Genomic DNA, 6,989 nt, shown 5'->3' with positions numbered 1-6,989 from the left:
GGTTATGACCTAGCATCCAGGAGGAACTAAGTCTGGTAAGAATGACCAGTGTTGAAGAAGCATACCAATTTGCCCTACGAGTTGAAGAGAAGCTGAGTAAAAGGTTTGAAGGAAGACAAAGAGGGTGTGGTCAAGGAGGAAGGGGAAGCGGTAGATCATCTGGAGGCCGCAATGAAACTCAAAAGAAAAATGAAGATGAGGGTACTAGCAGGAACCAGAGGAATGAGGGTTTCAATCGCTCCCGTGATCAAGATTTTGGAAATCAAAGAGGAAGAGGTAGAGGACGTGGGCAAGGAAGAGGAGGCTTCCGTGGTACCAGTTTCCATTGCAATGAAGAAGTTCATCGTGCCTTTGAATGCCCTCAATGACAAGGAAGGACAGATAGGAGAGCTGAGGGCCAAGCTAGGATTGCTCATGTGGATGAGGATGCACAATCATCACGTTCAGAGGATGCAGAAAGAGGAGAGACCTTGGTAAATGAAAGTGTCCTACTAAGTGGTGAAAATGAACCAGGACAACGGAGGAGCTTGTTCCGTACCAGATGCAAGTGTGAGGATAAATGTTGTGATGTGATCATTGATGGTGGTAGCACTGATAACTTGGTATCCGAAGAGATGGTCTCTAAGCTGAAGCTCAAGAGGGAGAAACATCCCCAGCCTTATCAGATTTCTTGTGTAAAAGATGATCATAAGGTCCTGGTAAGTGAACAATGTTTAGTAAAATTCAAAATTGGGAGTTACCATGATGAAGTTCTTAGTGATGTTATTTCGATGGATGTTTGCCATCTATTGTTGGGTAGACCATGGCAGTTTGATAGACATGCAATACATGATGGACATGCAAACACATACTCTCTGACAAAGGATGGAGTTCGCCACAAATTGAAGCCCATGAAAAAGGAAGGTGAAAAGGTATGTAGCAGTGCTAGGATTTGTCTTGTTGATGGGAGGAAGTTTTTAGATGGCATGAAACATCAGCGTATGTGCTATGCTTTGATTCCTAGGAAAGATAAAGAAGGTAGTAGTGAAATACCATTTGAAGTTTCAGATTTACTAGGAGAATTTGGAGATATTATCTCTGATAATGTTCTAGATGGATTGCCACCAGTAAGGCAAATTAGTCATCAAATAGATCTGATTCCAGGAGCTAGTTTGCCTAACAAGGCTGCTCACAGGATGACTCCTACTGAAACAGAGGAGCTAAATAGATAGGATCAGGAGCTGTTGAGGAAGGGCTTGATTCGAGAGAGCCTGAGTCCATGTGCAGTACCTGCAGTACTCGCACCAAAAAAGGATGGAGAGTGGAGGATGTGTACAGATTCCTGAGCTATAAATAGGATAACCATCAAGTACCGATTTCCTTTACCAAGGATGGATGATCATATGGACTGCTTGAGTGGAGTTGAGTACTTCACAAAGATAGATCTGAAGAGTGGTTATCATCAGATACGGATTCGAGAAGGAGATGAGTGGAAAACAGCCTTCAAAACCAAGGAGGGTCTTTATGAGTGGTTAGTCATGCCCTTTGGATTAACGAACGCCCCAAGCACCTTCATGCGGCTCATGAATGAGGTACTTAAGAAGTTCTTGGGAAAAATTTGTTATTGTCTATTTGGATGATATTTTAATTTTCAGCAAGACTTTGGAAGAACATTTACTGCATATTCGTAGTGTCTTTGAAAGGCTAAGGGAAGAGAAACTGTTAATTAATCTAAAGAAGTGTGTCTTTGCAAAAAGGGAGTTAGTCTATTTGGGATTTGTTATATCACCTGAAGGTCTCAAAATGGATCCAGAGAAGGTAAAAGCCATCTTGGAATGGCCTACTCCAAGGTCTGCTACTGAGGTAAGATCATTTCATGGTCTGGTTAGTTTTTATAGGAAGTTTATTAAGAATTTCAGTGGCATATGTGCACCTCTAACTGATACAATAAGAGGGGATAGAAAAGAGTTCAAATGGACTACAGCAGCTGCGAGAAGTTTTGAATTGCTGAAGAAGAAGGTGACTGAACAGCCTGTGTTGGCACTTCCAGATTTCAGAAAAGTATTCCAGGTGGACTGTGATGCTAGTGGTAGCGCTATTGGGGCTGTATTAAGCCAAGAAGGTAAGCCTATTGCATATTTTAGTGAAAAATTGAATGATGCAAAGAAGAAGAATTCTGTTTATGATCAAGAGTTCTATGCAATAGTTCAGGCCTTAAAGAAATGGAGGCATTATTTATTGCCAAAGGAATTTGTTTTGTATACTGATCATCAGGCATTACAGTACCTAAATAGCCAAGGTAAGTTGAATCAGAGACATATGAAGTGGGTAGAGTTCTTGCAGAGTTATACATTTGTGTTGAAGCATAGAAGTGGAAAATCTAACAGGGTTGCAGATGCATTAAGTAGGAAACAGCTGTTGCTTACAACAATGCAGGTTGAAGTAGTTGGGTTTGATGAACTCAAGAATTTGTACCCTGAGGATCCTGATTTTGCTGAAGCATGGAAAGCTTGTAAAGAACCTGTTGCTGTAGATAGAACCAAGTGGTTAGACTATTTGATTCAGGATGGCATGTTGTTCAAAGGTAGTCAATTATGCATTCCAAGGAGTTCCATGAGGGAAAATCTGATTAAGGAGAAACACAGTGGAGGGATGGTAGGACATTTTGGTCGGGATAAGACCATTGCCATTCTTAGAGAACATTATTTTTGGCCTCAAATTACACAGGATGTGAAGAAGTTTGTATAGAGTTGCCAGGTTTGTCAAGTTGCCAAGGGGTTTAGTCAAAATGCTGGCCTATATCAGCCATTGCCTGTTCCATCAAGGCCATGGGAGGACATAAGTATGGATTTTGTTCTTGGATTGCCAAGGACACAAAGGGGTAATGACTCAATATTCGTGGTGGTTGATAGGTTCTCCAAAATGGCACATTTCATTCCATGCCATAAAACTCATGATGCTGTCCATATTGCAAACTTGTTTTTCAAAGAGGTGGTAAGACTACATGGTCTTCCAAGAAGTATAGTTTCTGACCGAGATACTAAATTTGTGGGGTATTTCTGGAGGACATTGTGGAAGAAGTTGAGAACAGACTTGAAATTCAGTTCCACGCATCACCCACAGACAGATGGCCAAACAGAAGTGGTAAATAGAAGTTTGGGCAATTTGCTGAGATGTTTAGTTGGGGATAAGCCCAAGGGATGGGATTTGATTCTACCACAGGCAGAGTTTGCTTATAATAACTCTGTAAATAAGAGTACTAGAAAATCACCATTTCAAATTGTATATGGGAATAGCCCAAGGACTGCACCAGAATTGAGGAAGATAGAACAAGGGGAAAGAACAAGTGCTGAAGCTGAGGAATTTGCTGAACACATCAAGCGTCTACATGAGGAGGTCCAAGCACACATTATCAAGATGAATCAAGAGTATAAAGCTAGGGCTGATGCAAGGAGAAGACATAAGGAATTCCAAGTAGGGGATCTTGTCATGGTGCACTTACGAAAAGAAAGATTTCCAGTTGGTACCTACAACAAGCTGAAAATGAAGAAATTTGGCCCCTGCAAAATTTTGAAGAAACATAACTCAGGAAATGCATATGAGGTGGAGCTGCCAGATGGTATTCACATTTCTCCCATTTTCAACATTGCAGATTTAACAGAGTATCATTATGATGGTGCAGATGAGGAGCTAGTTTTAGAGCCATGCCCAATTCCTGCTTCTAAGAAGGAGGAGATAGAAGACATTCTAGATCATCGTGTGGGTAGGAGTACCAGAAATAGGCAGTATGAAGAGTATTTGGTCAAATGGAAAGGACGACCGATCGAAGACTCAACTTGGCTTTCAACAGCTGAGGTTTCCCATTTGGGATTTCCTCTACCATCCATAAAGTGATAGGGTCACTTTTCAATCTACCCTGGGTGTCTGATGCAGGAGCATCCAGAGGTATAAGGGCAATCCTGTGTCACCCAAAAAAATGTACTTAGACTTAGTTTCTATTTTATGTCTTTGTATTTTTGGATACCCATTTGGCTCAAATTAAGGTTCCAACTTTCATAGTTCAACTATCAGTGCATTTAAAAATCCCAAAAAAATAGGAGCATGCAATTTGACCATCATTTTGGTGACCTAGAAGGTGTGACTTGGCCAGATGAATGTAATCCAGATTTAGAGCATTCCATAAAAAGAATCAGGTCAAAAGGCCCCATGGTTTGAAAGTTATTGCATTTTTTCGGGTTTTGGAGACCCCCTAATAATGCTTCAAAGTCAGGTTTGGGGCATTAAATGACCTTGAAAAGGGTCAAAAAATGGAGAACGAGCAGAGCTGGTCCATAGGGCTATAGAGCGCTTTGAGAGCTTTCCGAAAATGTAAACGATTCGTCAATCGGAGTTACGGTTCAAAAGTTATGCCTCCCGGAAGTTTGGCTACCGTTTCTGGATTCTTCTAGAATTGCACCGACTTCTAATGCAGCTTTCGGAACCTTCTATTTTGTCGGTGGATGCCTACTAGCACTTTCTAGAATGTACTCCTAGTCCTTAACCCTCCGGGGTCTATTTAAGGAGATTTTTGGCATTGTAAAAGGCAGTTCGGATTAGAGCTTGAGAAGAGGTGCTAAAAGGAGAAATATTCTCCAGATTTATGCTATTGTAAGCCCGCAGGGCATGTTTTGAGATTATTTTCTCTGCACTGTCTGTAGCAGCTTATTTTCTTAGTTAATATAATTTCCCCTTTCTATTGTGTCTATTCTGGTTGTTGGGTTGTGTTCCATCAAGTGGTATCAGAGCGAGTTTTCCTGAGTGTGTAGACAGAGCGCCGACTGTGAGGCAGTTTGCACCAGGACTGTGTGGTTGTGGGTTCGAGTTAGAAGATGCCTCCACGAAGAGAGCGTGGTGGAAGGGCCAGAGCTGTTGATCCTAAGGAGGTTAGAGCCCTCCAAAGACAGGTACAAGCATTGCAAGAGGAGCTTCGTAGAGGAGCAAATATTGCCACAGATGACAATAGTGAGGATGACAATGAAGAGGAAGTAATGGAAGTTGACGGGGAAGTTCTGAATCCTGTAGAGGAAAGGCTTTTTAGGGCCATTTCTAGATTTGGGAAAAGACCTACAATTGAAGTGGGTATATTTTGGAGAAATTTGAAACCAGATGAGTTGATCGATTGGATCAATGAACTGGACGAATACTTTGAGTATGAGGATATAAGGGACCCAGATAGGGTTAAGTTTGCGAAGGCCAAACTAAAAGGCCATGCCAAAATCTGGTGGCAAGAGATTCAACTGGAAAGACTTAGAAGAGGAAAGGAGAAGATCACAAGATGGGATCGCATGGTGGACAAATTGAAGAAGCAGTTCATTCCTGTGGACTATGAGCTTGATCTATTTAAAAAGATGCATGGGTTAAAGCAAGCAGGAAGGTCAGTCCAAGAATATACAGAGGAGTTTTACCGACTCCTGATTAGAGCGGGGCAAGTAGAAGAAAATAAGGAGAAGGTTGCTTGTTATATCAGTGGGTTACGACCTAGCATCCAGGAGGAACTAAGTCTGGTAAGAATGACCAGTGTTGAAGAAGCATACCAGTTTGCCCTACGAGTTGAAGAGAAGCTGAGTAAAAGGTTTGAAGGAAGACAAAGAGGGTGCGGTCAAGGAGGAAGGGGAAGCGGTAGATCATCTGGAGGCCGCAATGAAACTCAAAAGAAAAATGAAGATGAGGGTACTAGCAGGAACCAGAGGAATGAGGGTTTCAATCGCTCCCGTGATCAAGATTTTGGAAATCAAAGAGGAAGAGGTAGAGGACGTGGGCAAGGAAGAGGAGGCTTCCGTGGTACCTGTTTCCATTGCAATGAAGAAGGTCATCATGCCTTTGAATGCCCTCAATGACAAGGAAGGACAGATAGGAGAGCTGAGGGCCAAGCTAGGATTGCGCATGTGGATGAGGATGCACAATCATCACATTCAGAGGATGCAGAAAGAGGAGAGACCTTGGTAAATGAAAGAGTCCTACTAAGTGGTGAAAATGAACCAGGACAACGGAGGAGCTTGTTCTGTACCAGATGCAAGTGTGAGGATAAATGTTGTGATGTGATCATTGATTGTGGTAGCACTGATAACTTGGTATCCAAAGAGATGGTCTCTAAGCTGAAGCTCAAGAGGGAGAAACATCCCCAGCCTTATCGGATTTCTTGGGTAAAAGATGATCATAAGGTCCTGGTAAGTGAACAATGTTTAGTAAAATTCAAAATTGGGAGTTACCATGATGAAGTTCTTTGTGATGTTATTTTGATGGATGTTTGCCATCTATTGTTGGGTAGACCATGGCAGTTTGATAGACATGCAATACATGATGGACATGCAAACACATACTCTCTGACAAAGGATGGAGTTCGCCACAAATTGAAGCCCATGAAAAAGGAAGGTGAAAAGGTATGTAGCAGTGCTAGGATTTGTCTTGTTGATGGGAGGAAGTTTTTAGATGGCATGAAACATCAGCGTATGTGCTATGCTTTGATTCCTAGGAAAGATAAAGAAGGTAGTAGTGAAATACCATTTGAAGTTTCAGATTTACTAGGAGAATTTGGAGATATTATCTCTGATAATGTTCCAGATGGATTGCCACCAGTAAGGCAAATTAGTCATCAAATAGATCTGATTCCAGGAGCTAGTTTGCCTAACAAGGCTGCTCACAGGATGACTCCTACTGAAACAGAGGAGCTAAATAGACAGGTTCAAGAGCTGTTGAGGAAGGGCTTGATTCGAGAGAGCCTGAGTCCATGTGCAGTACCTGCAGTACTCGCACCAAAAAAGGATGGAGAGTGGAGGATGTGTACAGATTTCCGAGCTATAAATAGGATAACCATCAAGTACCGATTTCCTTTACCAAGGATGGATGATCTTATGGACTGCTTGAGTGGAGCTGAGTACTTCACAAAGATAGATCTGAAGAGTGGTTATCATCAAATACGGATTCGAGAAGGAGATGAGTGGAAAATAGCCTTCAAAACCAAGGAGGGTCTT

The sequence above is a fragment of the Cupressus sempervirens genome, chromosome 2 (genome assembly GCF_028749045.1).
Source record: "Cupressus sempervirens isolate cs-2001-9-10 chromosome 2, ASM2874904v1, whole genome shotgun sequence".
NCBI classification, from domain to species: domain Eukaryota; kingdom Viridiplantae; phylum Streptophyta; class Pinopsida; order Cupressales; family Cupressaceae; genus Cupressus; species Cupressus sempervirens.
Note: the sequence above shows the minus strand (reverse complement) of the source record.